Here is a 14,184-nt window from a genome sequence, read left to right as displayed (position 1 = left end):
GTATGTGGGACGATGCTTTCTTGGTAGTCCCAGTAACTGCTCCCTACAATTTTAGTAGAGGAACTGCTCTATAATTTGATAGTGGGACCACATAGGTAATAATCTGTTATTTGTGTGGGTTCCTTTCAGATTTCTGGAGAGATCGATATACATCTTTGTGTCTCAGAAAGGGCAGCAGTGGGAGAAAGAGTAATTTGGTACTTGCCTGTAGGCCTCCTTATCTAATGTTTGATTATCAGTGCTGGAAAAAAAATGTATGGATTATTCATACAGTACATTTCACCTTTCTAGGTTATCTCCCTCCTTTATACTGTGATTCACTTAAATATCTATATAAAGTACAGTCTCGAGCTAGTACAGGTACCTTAGAGTCTAGAGGCCTTTAGTTAAAGGAATCTAGCCAGCGAACGTAATTCTCATACTAAACTGCCACAAGGAAGAAGTTAACTTACCCTGTATATCAGGGCCCCCCAAAATAGAAAGATGTGCCTAAATGAAAAAATAAGTTATAAAGATTTAGGCCAGTCAAAAACTAGCAGCTCTTTCAGATAGAGGTGCATGCCTAATGTAAATCAGCATCGTTTCCGTTTACTGTGTTCTTTTAATCACTGAAATAAAAGCTTCTACAAGAAAAAACAAACAAACAAATACACTAGAGGCACTGAAAGAGGGTGGAGGTAAAGCAAGCATCCCCCTGGGAACTGTGCAGCCACTGCCTCCTTCATCCATGTCCATCTGCCTGGTTCCTTGTCCTTGATCCCAGATAATTGTTCAAAACAGGAAGCTCAACCAGAAAGACTGAGCTGGTCCTGTGAGCATTTCCAGGAGGACACGGACCCACCGTCTCTTGGGAGAGGGGTCTGAACGAGCCTGCGATGGGGCAGAGTCACCCCAGGCGTCAGGATGGGTACTCCCACATTCTCTTCTTGAGAGTTAGCAGGTGATACACAGCCTGCCATCTCACATAAACAGTTTGGTTTATTTTCCCCAAATGCATGCTCTTCACACTGGGCCCTTCTCGGGTCCCTCCAGAGGGTCTCTTTACATAGTTCTCCACTGTTCATCCCCTTTAGAATCAGTTCCCAGGTCTCCCGTGGAGGTGGTCTGGCACACAGCTCTCTCCCCTCCCCTTATCGCTCATCACACCATCCTGCTGGCCCCAGTCCCAGCTCCCCTTCCTGGGCCCCATGGACACCCCCAGAAGAAGTGACTGATGGGTAACCCAAGTGGTTTCCCCAGACCAACCTCAATTCCAGCAACCCCGCCGGTCACACGCAAGGGCTCAGCTTAGCTATCACAACCTGTTTCAGAAAACACACGCTGTTCCCACACAACTCTCCCTTCTGCTCCCTCTGATGTGTGTATGCGTGTCAGCCTGACCACTACAGATTCCATGAGAGCGAGGACCACTCCCGATTCCTCAGGCACCCAGCACGGCCTTGGGCTGCTGAGGCCGGGTGTTGGAGACCTTCCCCAGGGCTGCTTCAGCTCCTCTCTCTGGTGTCCCACCTGCTCCACCTTCTCATCAGACTCACTGGGAACCCTGCAAGGACTGTGGACCTGGAGGAAGCAGCTGCCCACGAGGCCATAGAGAAAGGGGTACATTGTGCCTCCGACTCATGGCCCCTGCAGTGCCATGCCCACCAGCTGCTGTGATTTCAGTTCCAGGAGAAAGGGAAGGGAGGGAGAAGACAGATGGATGGATAGGTAGAGAGATAGCAGGTAAATAGGTAGATACACAGATAAATGATAGAATAGATAGATAGATGAATAAATGGATGGATGGATAGTTAGATAGATGGTAGATATAATGAATGGATAGATTATAGAATAGATAGACATAGATAGATAGATAGCAGATAAATAGGTAGATACATAGATAAATGATAGAATAGATAGATAGATAGATGAATAAATGGATGGATGGATAGATAGATGGTAGATATAATGGATGGGTAGATAGATTATAGAATAGATAGACATAGATAGATAAGTAGACACAGAGAGAGAAGGGAGAGAAAGAAAAAGAAAGAAAGAAAAAAAAGAACGAAGAAAAAAAAGAAAGAAAAAAGAAAGAAAAGAAAGAAAGAAAGAGAAAGAAAGAAAGAAAGAAAGAAAGAAAGAAAGAAAGAAAGAAAGAAAGAAAGAAAGGAAGAAAGAAAGAAAGAAAGAAAGAAAGAAAGAAAGAAAGAAAGAAAGAAAGAAAGAAAGAAAGGAAGAAAGGAAGAAAGAAAGAAAGAAAGAAAGAAAGGAAGAAAGAAAGAAAGAAGGAAACTCACCCAGCGCAGAGAGGGGATGCTGCTGGGGTCAGGGGCCGTGGAGGCATCAACTTATCACAGCCTCCGAGGACAAGATGGATTTTGTAAATGCCTTATGGAAATTAGTCCTTGGCCCCCAAGGCATAAATCTTGATATTGAAATGATTTACCCTGACTCTACTACTATTAGTGCTCTGTAAATTAGGGCCATAAATGCCATTTGCGTTGCCATTAGCAGAAGACAGTCCAGCCGGCTCCCCTCGGCTCGCACAGACACCCTCGGCCTCCTTCCCTTCCCTCTGTCTTCCCTCTCCCCACGTCCTTCGTCGGGGCTGCCAGCCAACCCTTCCACCCACACGGGTACCACCACTCGCTGGCCGCGCCCACCCCGCATGTGTACCCGGTCTGAGACTGCATTACAGTCTCCTTGAGACCTCCCTCCATTCCTGAGATCTAGGGGGAAAAATTCATTATTTATGAGTGCAGAGAAACCTCTACCTTTGCTGTTCAATTTGAAACACGTGTTCTGTAGAATCTCCAGCCTTTTGCTGAATATCATTAGTCAAAGCGGAGGGTTCACTACAAATAAAGGCTGATGGCCAGTGTCCTGGATCGGGCGGGATTTATATCTCGAGAATAAAGGAAGGCGTGTGCCTGGTGTGAGAGGGAAACAGGACGAACAGGAAGACTCGGTTTGGACAGGAGCTTTCCAAGGAGCTGGAGAAAAGAGCAGGGGCTGTGAGGTGGGAAGGCTTTCTTTTTTAATGTTTCTGCACATCTTTTCTGAGATGCCCCGGGCTGATAATTCAGCACTCAGCACCCACACACAAAGAGAAAGGAGGAGATGGGGTCCCTGCGGCCTCACAGAGAACGGGGCTGTTCCTCCATTCCTGACACCCTGACACCCACTGTACACCCTTAACAACCAGGAGAGCTCCCCACCCTGGTCTCTGGGATTTCTGTTTCCTGATCCTTTCATCAAGGATTTTGTCTTTGGGATGTTCCTAATCTTGGGGTGAGAGTCACCATCTTCATCTTGCCCACTGCTATAGATTGAATGTCTGTGTCACTGCCCCTGCCAAATTCATGTGTGGAATCCTAACTCCCAGTGGAATGGTGTCAGGAGGTGGGGCCTTGGGGAGGTGATGAGGTCATGAGGGTGCAGCCCTCATGGATGGGATTAGTGTCCTTCTAAAAGAGACCCCAGGGAGCTCCCTGGCCCCTTCCTCCAGGTGATGACACAGTGAGGAGTCACCATCTATGAACCAGGAAGCAGCCTCACCAGACGCTAAATCTGGCCCCGCCAGGATCTCAGACGTCCAGCCTCCAGAACTGTGATGAATAAATGTCTGTGGTTTATATGCCCCCCTGTCTACCATAATTTGTGACGGCAGCCCCAGTCGACTAAGGCACCCCTCCCTTCCTTGGCGGGGTGGTCCACTGAGCTAGCTCCTGACTCACTCTTGGTTTCTAATGCCTCCCCCATTTTCCCTTAACTTGGGGAACTAAGTTTCTTTTCTGAACGCTTCTCACCGATTCCTAAGCTGCCTTCCAATGTTGGATGACAGTCAATCACTCCCTTCCCTCAAACGTTTTTACCTCTGCTTGTCTCCCTCTGTTAATTCCTTTGCTCTCCCTAATCACTGGTCTTTCGTGCTCATGTCTTTTCTTGAAAAAAAAACATACAAGAAAGGGAAAGCCACCATATATTTCTAAGTTCTCTGTTGCTCTGGTGGCGACCCATCTATTCCTCCTGCCAACTCATGTTTGTGCTTCCTTCTCTCAGCACGTTTTACTTACCTGTAATTCCTTATTTGTGATTCCCTTTTGCTCAGACTCCTGTTATTTACAATTTCCTCTCCTTCCTTGATGGTTGAAACACTCCCACGGACACTAGTGCCCAGAAGGGAGCCTGTGCCCTAAATGGGTTTTAGGGTTGCCATGAAGCCACTGCCATCTGTCTCTAGCCTGTCTGCTCAAGCCTCTGCCCCAAATTTAGAGTCTGGGGGCTGAGGAAGGACTGTGTGACCCCATACTTTTCTGTTGCCCACTGTGTGCCTAAACTTTTCCTCCTTCCAAACAAAATATTCTCAAATACCATGAGACTCTGTTTGCCCTTCCAAACACCTATCTTTGTTTTTGAAAGCCAATGGTAACTTCTCTTGTATAGTTAGAAATATACTTATTGCTCTGTGCCAAAGACATACTGAAGATTGAGTTTCATGATTCCTTTCTTCAGAAGGGACCCTCTAAATTCTGCTTCGTGATACAAAAACCCTCCATCCATTTCTTATAAGCTCTACGGCAGGTCCTGGTGGGGCTGGCGACCTGCAGCCTCACCCAGGGCCACCACCAGTGCTCCTTGATTTCCAAACACGTGGGGAGCAACCCATGTGTCTCGGTCATGTTCCTCCTCTATTTTCTCCACGAGGTCCCCAACTTTCCCTGGCTTCTCTCCTCTTAGTGCCTAGGGTGGGTCATTCATCCATCACCCTCTGCCAGAGTCCTAGAACTTGGGGGCTTGGAGTTGAAGTGTCCTCTCCTCCTATAATTTCAGGTTAGAAATGATGCCCAAGAGGTGAGACATTCCATGAGCATGGAAACCAGGTCGCAAATGCCAGGCTGCCTTCCTGGTTCTCTTTAGACAGTCTCTGAGGGCACACACGGGACCGCCAAAGTGGAGGTTTCCCTTTCTTCTTTAGCACTCCTTCAGCAGGCAGAGTTGTTGGAAGAAACTCGTTAACTGAAGACAAATAGAACCTTGTATTTCTCCCCCCCTGAGTGGCAAAGAGTTTGTTTTTTTTTTAAAATAAAAGATTATACAAAATAGAAAATTAAATTAGCAATGATTTTCCGATGAAATGAGCAGATCCTTTGAGGCAAAGGAGATTTAAAAGAGGATTTAGACATCCATCCCTGCCTCTAAAACCCACACATGGTTTGGGTGAAATTAATTTTGTCCTTGACTCTGTGAGATGCGGGGACACACAGCCTCGCCGGACAGCCCCAAACCCAGGAAGGTTTGTCATCTTCCCAAGAGTCTGAGCTCCACAACGCCTGTGAAATTCTTGGTTGACATGGGACTTATGTGTCTAAGCAATATGGATACAGGGGTTTTGGACTGATGGTCTATGGGTAAACTTTTTTTAAAAAATTGAGGAAAGATTCACATAACATAAAATTAACATCTCACCATGTTTAAGTGGACAATTCATTCCACCAGCGTTTAGTTCATTCACCATGTTGTACAACCACCACCTCTATCTAGTTCCAAAACATTTTCATTCCCCCAAAGGAGGCCTCAGACTTGTTAACAGTCCTTTTCCATTCCAATCCTGGTTATATACCCCAAAGAATTGAAGACAGGTGTTTAAACAGATGCTTGGACCCACACATTCATAGCAGCTTTATTAACAGTAGCCAAAGAGTGGAAACAACTCAAGGGTCCATGGATGGATGAAGAGATAAACAAAATCTGGTTCACCCATACAGTGGAATATTATTCAGCCATAAAAAAGGATAAAGTTCTGTTACATGCCATGATGTGGATCAATCCGGATGAGCTTTTTCTCAAAGGTTTTCTTTGCCCTTGGGTATCGATGTGCATAAGCTATCACCTTTCCTGCTTCTTATCCTGGAAAATACTCCCCACCTGCTCCTTGCATGGGAAGGCATGAACAGCTTCCTTGACTGAGGATGGGCAGACCATAAGGGTACAAGGACACACACATGCAGAAGACACAACATACCCACAAGCATAACCACACAGACACAACACACACACACAGATGAATGCAACTGCACACACCCAACACCAGTGATATTCTCATGGCTGAAGGGGAGAGAAACCCTCTCTTTAGAAGGACCAAAGTGAGTCTCCCCATGAAGAGAAAACTGAAGCTTTCAGCTTTAGACACGTTTACAGTAGGACGGCAGAAACTAACACAACATTGTAAATCAACTATACTTCAATAAAAATTAAGATTGGGATATATATATATACACTATTGATACTATGTATAAAATACATAACTAATGAGGACCTACTGTAGAGCACAGGGAACTCTACTCAGTGCTTTGTGGTGACCTAAATGGGAAGGAAATCCCAAAAAGAAGGGATATATGTATACGTATAACTGATTCACCTTGCTGTACAGAAGAAACGAACACAACATTGTAAAGAAACTGTACTCCAATAAATATTTAAAAAATAAATAACTTTTTAAATTAATTTAAAAAATACTTTGTCAATAACATGGCAATCAATGACTTCAATGTCTATGGTTCTGCCATTACATTCCACGCCTATATTTCTGTTAACTGTTCTTCTTAAATGTCAGCTTATACACAAACGCAATCTTTTAAATGTAACTATCATTGGTTAAACCATATTGGTTCTGACAATAAACCGTTTGATAATGCCAAAGGGGGGAAAAAAAAGAAACCAAATACCCACCAAATCCTACACAGCCATTGTGATGTCAAAAACACATGTGGAACCACGTTGAGTCAGAACAACATGATTTATCCTGCACCAGCCCCTCCCACCAAGGAGACCGAGGGTGGTGGGTGCCATTGCCATCAAGAGGAATAAGTCCTGCACTCAGGCTCCTGAAAAGTAGCCTACGCGCACAATAAAAACACATCTGCAGGTTGGAAGACCCAACGGCTATCTGTCAACTTTGGCGAGAAAGCTCGTCCTGCATTCTCTTCGGTTCTAAATACAAAGTCAAGAGAGCTTGGAAAGGGAAGATTGGGAGAAGGAGAATCCAGTCTCTTTTTCCCTCCATCTCTGGCTTCATTGCCTGTTATCTCCAGTCCCAGGAGATGCTTCACAGTGGAAGAAACCTCCTGGCTCTATTACGAGCCTGTAGACCAGCACGAGGACCTGAAGTTTTGAGAATCAAGCAACCTTCTGTCGAGTCACCAACACGTCATTGAAGAGACATTCATATTTAAGAGGCTCCTGAGATGAGAAATGACTTAGGTCCAACATATTTCATTATCAGGAGGCGGCAGGTTGTATTAATCAGGGTTCTCCAGAGACGCGCGGCAACAGGGTGTGGGTGGTGACGCGAGGGCAAGTAGGTAGATAGGCAGGTAATGGATGGACAGGTAGACGACAGATGAATGGATGGATAGAGAGATGATACAGACAGAGACAGAGACAGAGACAGAGACAGAGAGAGATAGATAGATATATACATACATACATAGATACATAGATATATAGATACATAGATAGATACATAGATATATAGATACATAGATACATAGATATATAGATACATAGATACATAGATAATTAATGGACAGATATAGATGATAGATGAATGGATGGATAGAGAGATGATAGATAGGTACATAGATACATAGATAGATACATATATAGATACACAGATACATAGATAATTAGTGGGCAGATAGACAATAGATGAATGGATGGATTGATAGATGATAGATAGATAGATAGAGGGATGGACAGATAGATGATAGATGAATAGATGGATAGACAGATACATAGATGGTTAGATAGATGATTGATATAGATAGATGATAGACCAATATATAGGTAGATGATAGATGATTGATGGATGCATGGATAGATAGATGATAGATAGATAGATAGATAGATAGATAGATAGATAGATAGATAGATAGGTGATAGATAGAGATAGATAATAGAGGGAGAGAGATGGAGATTTATTTTAAAGAATATTGATGCACATGATCATGGGACCTGGCAAGTCTGAACATCTGCAGGGTAGACCAGCAGGCTGAGACCCAGGGAAGAAGTGATGCTGCAGGCCAAGTCCAAAGACCACCTGGAGGCAGCCTTCCCTCTTCCTCAAGGGAAGTCAGTCTGTTTCCTTGTAAAGCCTTCAACTGATTAGACGAGGCCCACCCGTATTGTGGAGGGCCATCTGCTTTCTTTAAAATCCACCAATTTAAACGTTAATCCCATCTAAAAAATATACCTTCACAACAACGTCTATCCTGGTGTCTGACCGAATATCCGGGGTCAGGGAAGTTGGCACATCAATTTCATCACCAGACAGGACAATTCCTTTTGGAACAGAAAGGACCCCAAAATAGATTGCTGAGAGTTGGAGAACACCTTGTCTACAGTTTCCTTGCCTCTATTGGACCCCCGTATGGACAAGTGATGGCCAACATCTTATAACATTTTCCATCTTCTGTAGAGGTTTCCCATGGCATCTTCTCAGAGCCCCATACCCTGGTGGGAGAGGCACCATCGTCTCGTCGTACAAGTGGGACACATACTGATGCACCAGAGATCGTTCACCTGATTGTAACCTGTTCAGAAAAGAATCAGGTGTTCTGACCCCTGCTTCAGACTCTGCACCCACAGCTCAAGCACACGTCTCCATGTCTGGCCTTTATATGTGTCACCAGTCAGATGGAGTAAAGGACACACGGGAGTTGTTGAGAACGGAACTCCACATAAATCACCTGCTTTTGCCACCTTTTACAGTTACAAATGAAAATCTCAAGTGCTTCTAACCTCTTCATTTATCTGAGTGTGGTTGGTACGTTGGGGTGATGGGGGGAGGGCTGGGTGTTTATCCACTAGCCCCTACCCCTGGCCGCATTGGTGCTCATCCCCGGAGGACATTGCAAACCAAGTTTTGCTTCTCTCCCCACCACCTGACACATTCTGATTATGAGACATTGGCCGCTGTGCATGATTTATTGTAAACAATCCCTCCTATAATATTCACAGCTCCGTAATTCACAGCCCCGAGGCCAGCGAGCTCCTTGGAAACGATAAGACAGCCCAGATCACTTCTCTGCATTTACCATGGGTGCCTCATGTTGAGAATGTATAACACAAGTAAAAAGGCACACGTGGCATTTGTCAATGCTCCCCACCCCTCTGCCTTTAGTTTACATTTTTCCTTCCTATTGCTTTGCGGGGTTTTGAATAAAACGGTACACAGAGCTCGTGCCAGCCACACGGCGAATATCTTGAGGAGCAAGGTAAGCATGGCAGCTCAGGGGGAAACGGGGACTAAGGAGGATGTACCGCTAAGGAAATGAGCATCACTGTGATGGTGGACATGGCGGACGGTCCCCCATTCCTGGAAAGACAATTCCGGGGGGTCAGTCTGGATTTGGGGTGGAGGGATGGGAAAGGGCTGGTGCACGGGTCAACAGAATGGTTTGAGCACAGAAGTGGTCGTGTGGCTGCAACGAACGTCTCTTTCTCTCTGCATCTCCAGAGTCAGAGAACAATTTCCCGGCCCTCACCTGTCCACCCCCCCCAACTCTGTGCCGCCCATGTAACCTCTTGGCTATTTCTGAACACAGTTACCTGTGTCCCTGTGTCTGGGTTACTGCTTTATTTTGACATTTAACCAAGAAAGCACCCAGGTGGTCCACCAAGAACGGTCTTCCTCTTTCCCCTAACCACATGTGGTGCTCCGTAGCCAACGAGCCACTTAACCACATGGGCTGCAGCTCCGTCCCCCAAGCGCAGAGAGTGCAACGGGTCGAATTTTTTCTTCCCTAAGAAAAGAGGTGCTTTCTTAAGTCCTAACCCCAGGTACCTCAGCAAGTGGCCTTACATGGAAATAGGGTGTATTATTCATAACGTTTAATTTTCTGTATCTCTTTCTTTTTTATTGATGAATAATTGAGGTACAATATTACATAAGTTTCAGCTATACAACAGTGATTCAGAAGTTTTATAGGTTATACTCCATTATAGTTGTTATAAAATATTGGCTGTGTTCCCTGTGCTGTACAGTATATTCTTGCAACTTATTTTTTTTATACACAATAGTTAGTACCTCTTACTCCCCTCCCCCTATCTTGCCCCTCCCCCTTCCCTCTCCCCACTGGGAACCACTGTTCTCTGTATCTGTGAGTCTGCTTCTTTTTTGTTATATTCACTAGTTTGCAGTTTTTTAGGTCTCCCATATAAGTGAAAAAATAGAATATTTGTGCTCCTCTGTGTGAATTATTTCAGTTAGCATAATACCTGCTGGGTCCACCCATGTTTTTGCAAATGGCAGAATTTCCTTTTCTGTGTTTCTGATGCTTTGACATCTTGGGGTCTTCCTGACTCTGGAATATGGGGCCCGGGCTAGCAAGTCCCTAGACAAAGCAAACAACACACACTTTTCAAATGCAAATAAACCCATCCAGAGGCCACATCACACCTCCCCCTCTAAGGGGCTCTCACCACCCCTTCCCGGCACCATCTACCTGCCCTCCTCGTCCCAGGGCAGGAAACAGACAGCTAGAGGCAGCCCTAGAACCCACCCACTCTATCCTCTCAGCTTGCTGCACAGAATCACCACTCCCCGAACCATTTTCCTTCCTGAAGCCAAGCCCCATGACCATTTCCCGCATAGAAAAGGCTCTACAGAGGTTGGCAGTGCAATTCTTTCATTCACACGTAAGATTGGGTTCTCATCGTGCAAGAGAAACTCATTGGCATGTGCAAACCTGGCAACACCCAGCTCTGGGTCAGCCAAGGGAGAAGCCTGCAGACAAGCATTCTTTTTTTTTTTTTTTACATCTTTATTGGAGTATAATTGCTTTACAATGGTGTGTTAGTTTCTGCTGTATAACAAAGTGAATCAGCTATACGTATACATATATCCCCATATCTCCTCCCTCTTGCGTCTCCCTCCCACCCTCCCTGTCCCACCCCTCCAGGTGGTCACAAAGCACCGAGCTGATCTCCCTGTGCTATGCGGCTGCTTCCCACTAGCTATTTTACATTTGGTAGTGTATATATGTACACAGGCATTCATTAATTCATACATTCATTGTTTTTTTTTTTTAAATAAGTTTATTTATTTATTTTTGGCTGTGTTGGGTCTTCATTGCTGGGCACAGGCTTTCTCTAGTTGCGGCGAGCGGGGGCTACTCTTCGTTGCAGAGTGTGGGCTTCTCCTTGCGGTGGCTTCCCTCGTTGCGGAGCACGGGCTCTAGGCATGTGGGCTTCACGTGGGCTCAGCAGCTGTGGCTCGTGGGCTCTAGAGCGCAGGCTCAGTAGTTGTGGCGCACGGGCTTAGTTGCTCCGCAGCATGTGGGATCTTCCCGGACCAGGGCTCAAACCCGTGTCCCCTGCATTGACAGGTGGATTCATAACCACTGCACTACCAGGGAAGCCCCCATGCATTCATTCTTTCACCAATAGGCCGTTACTGTGCGACCGATGTGCTGAGACCTCTCAAAGCACTTGGGACATTAAGTCGACCTTGAACTATGAGATCTTCCAATCCAGGGGACCCCACACATTTCTTCTGAGTGACCGAGCCTCACCTGGCAGGAGGTTGGGGCTGTCAAAGCTCAGAACTGCAGCCAGCCACGCCATGAAGCTCACGTTCAAGAGATCCTTTTCCTTACAGGAGAGCAGTTCCAGACCGTTCTGGCCTCTAGGCACATGCTCATTCGGGAAACTTCTGCCCGCCACGGTTTCCCAGGGGATTTCACGTGACCCTCAGCTTTTCCTGAGGACTCATCTAGGTCTACGTCACCCATTCCATTGCCGTGCTTTCCTCCAGGCTGGCCGTCCCAAGGAGACGAGGGCACGGGTGTCGTTTAGCTGGTGTTTCTAATCTGCAGCAGCGACGTCTTGTCAAATGCTGGGTGCACCTTTCCTCCGGCGGTACTTTTCCCCACCTCCCTCCACGCGCAGCCAAGACTTGCTAACATGGGTGAAAGAAACCATTCCTTACCCACCTCCACCCCTGGCCCCAGTTCTGCTGAAACAGTTTGAGTTAAAAGAGCTGTGTTGGAATTCACTTCAAACACAGGAATAGGGCTTGGCGTAGAAGAATGTTGGGTTCCTGTCCTAAACAGACACAGAAAATACCCAAAGCATCTTTCTGTGTCTCTGTCCACGGCCCCAAGGGAGCTGTCCAGGGTGCCAGGTGTCTGCTCCACGCGGCCACTCAGGAACCCAGGCTACTCGCTCCATACCCCGGGCCCTGCACACTTGTCACGGTCTTTATGGTTGGAACTAGGTCACCAGGCGTTCCAGCTGGTGAGCAGGGCACAGTGCACCGAGAGGACCCTGACTTAAAGGCCAGATACAGACCGGGCCATAGTCACGTCCACTCCCATTTTATCACCAAGAACTCAGCCACGGGACTAAACCCAGCACAAAGGGGCCTGCAAAACATAGCTTCATCTTGTGCTCAGAAAAAAAAATGCATCGATTTTGGTGAGCAACCATTAGCTCTGCAAACAGGAATGAATAGTCAGGCCGCAAAAAGACCGTTCTGAAAAGGGAAAGAAAGCATCATTTCTATCGCGCTGATTCTGTTTGCAAAATGGCACTAAATACCAGATGCCGCTTTATCGTAACCAAGGGATGCTCCAGACACTCTACCTCTGTCACGTGTCTCAGGGCAAGAGCGTCTGCCCTTCGGCAGAGGGAATTTACCCCAGCCGGCATCAAACCCTGTCCTTTTAAAGGTAAACTGGCACAGAGCTGTAAGTACACGGGAAGATTAATGAGATCTTGACCCCCTGGAAATCAGAGACACATGGTCCGGGGCTGTGAGCATTGTCTCACCATTATTACCAGTCGTATTTAATCAATGCAAGCAAGATCCTTGCCTGGAGTCTGTGTACCTGGGGTTCCCCCAAGTACTGCGGGGCCGGGAGGCTGCTTGGCAGTATCTGTCAGGCCCTAACTGAGGAGTTCTCTGCCCGTGTGCTCTGCCCGGGCTCTCAGCCCCTCCACTGGCCAAGCCCACACCTTGAGCGGAGCTCCCACATCCTTTGGCCTCTCCAAACCACCTGGGGATTCTGCCCCTCATCCCCAGGGCATTTCTGAGCGCTCTCTGTCCCTCTGGCATTTTGTCCCCTCACCCCAAGTGCTCCAGGGTTGGGGGGAATCCAGAAAGGAATCGATTGACGTTCGCACGTCACACCCATTGGCTGTGACTTTTGGGACGCCCCTGAACTCTTCATATACACCCACCTTCACGTTCAAAGGCACAGCATGCCCTGCGTATAAAATGATTCGTTAAATTCGGCACGTCCTGGGGATGGGTCGGAGCCCCTTAAATTATGACAGTCACTGAGGGTGTTGGATCATGGTCCGCAGGTGCTGTGAGATGCTGCCCAGATGTTATAGGGGGGATGAGATGCTATCAGGATTCTTTGGGGTCACCCAGTGGAGGATGGGTGCAGCCCCCATTGAACTGAATGTTAAAATATTCTATTTAATATGTAGCACCGCCACCTTACGAGGAGTGGATTTTATTCAGGATTTTGCAGGAGGAAATGGGATTACCGTGATTCACAGAATAAAGAGCAAGACCCCAACCTGGCCCGTAGGGCTCTGACACCCTCTGTCCTCCCCTGCTGTCCAGCAGCCTTCGGAGAAGTTGTGATCGGTACAGACAGACTCAGGATCCCTTCTCACCCTGCCTCGGGGGACCTGAGTCCGCACCCCAATTCCTGTGCACCAGACCCCAACACTGCAGTCCAGCCTCCTCTCTTCCCTGAACTCAAAAGACGTCCAACGGGGAACCACTGGTTACCACAGGGGGTGGCCAGACAGTAAGCCCAGTCGGATGGAGTGAGTCAGTGATGGTCAGAGGCCATCAACACTGGCGAGGTTTCCAGAGGACGAAGAGGAAACAGGGGGCAACTCCACCCCAGAAAATGGGTCCCAGCCCATCAATCTGGCCTGGGGTCCGCCTTACACCCTGAACGGTAACAGGGCTACAGAGAAAGCCTGCTTCCTGCGGGCAGGGCCGAGCACAGACTCACCAAGGGAAACAGAAATTGGCAAAGACGTGGCCATGGAAGAAGGTGAACAGCTTCCAGGCTGTTTCTGGAAGCTGCTGGAATCCAGGTCTCCGTCTTCAGGCCAAGGACCAGCCCTCTAAGCTCCCTTTTCCATCCTCCCCCACTAGACCTCACTATCCCT

The sequence above is a fragment of the Pseudorca crassidens genome, chromosome Y (genome assembly GCF_039906515.1).
Source record: "Pseudorca crassidens isolate mPseCra1 chromosome Y, mPseCra1.hap1, whole genome shotgun sequence".
Classification (NCBI taxonomy): domain Eukaryota; kingdom Metazoa; phylum Chordata; class Mammalia; order Artiodactyla; family Delphinidae; genus Pseudorca; species Pseudorca crassidens.
This window is presented reverse-complemented; position numbering follows the sequence as displayed.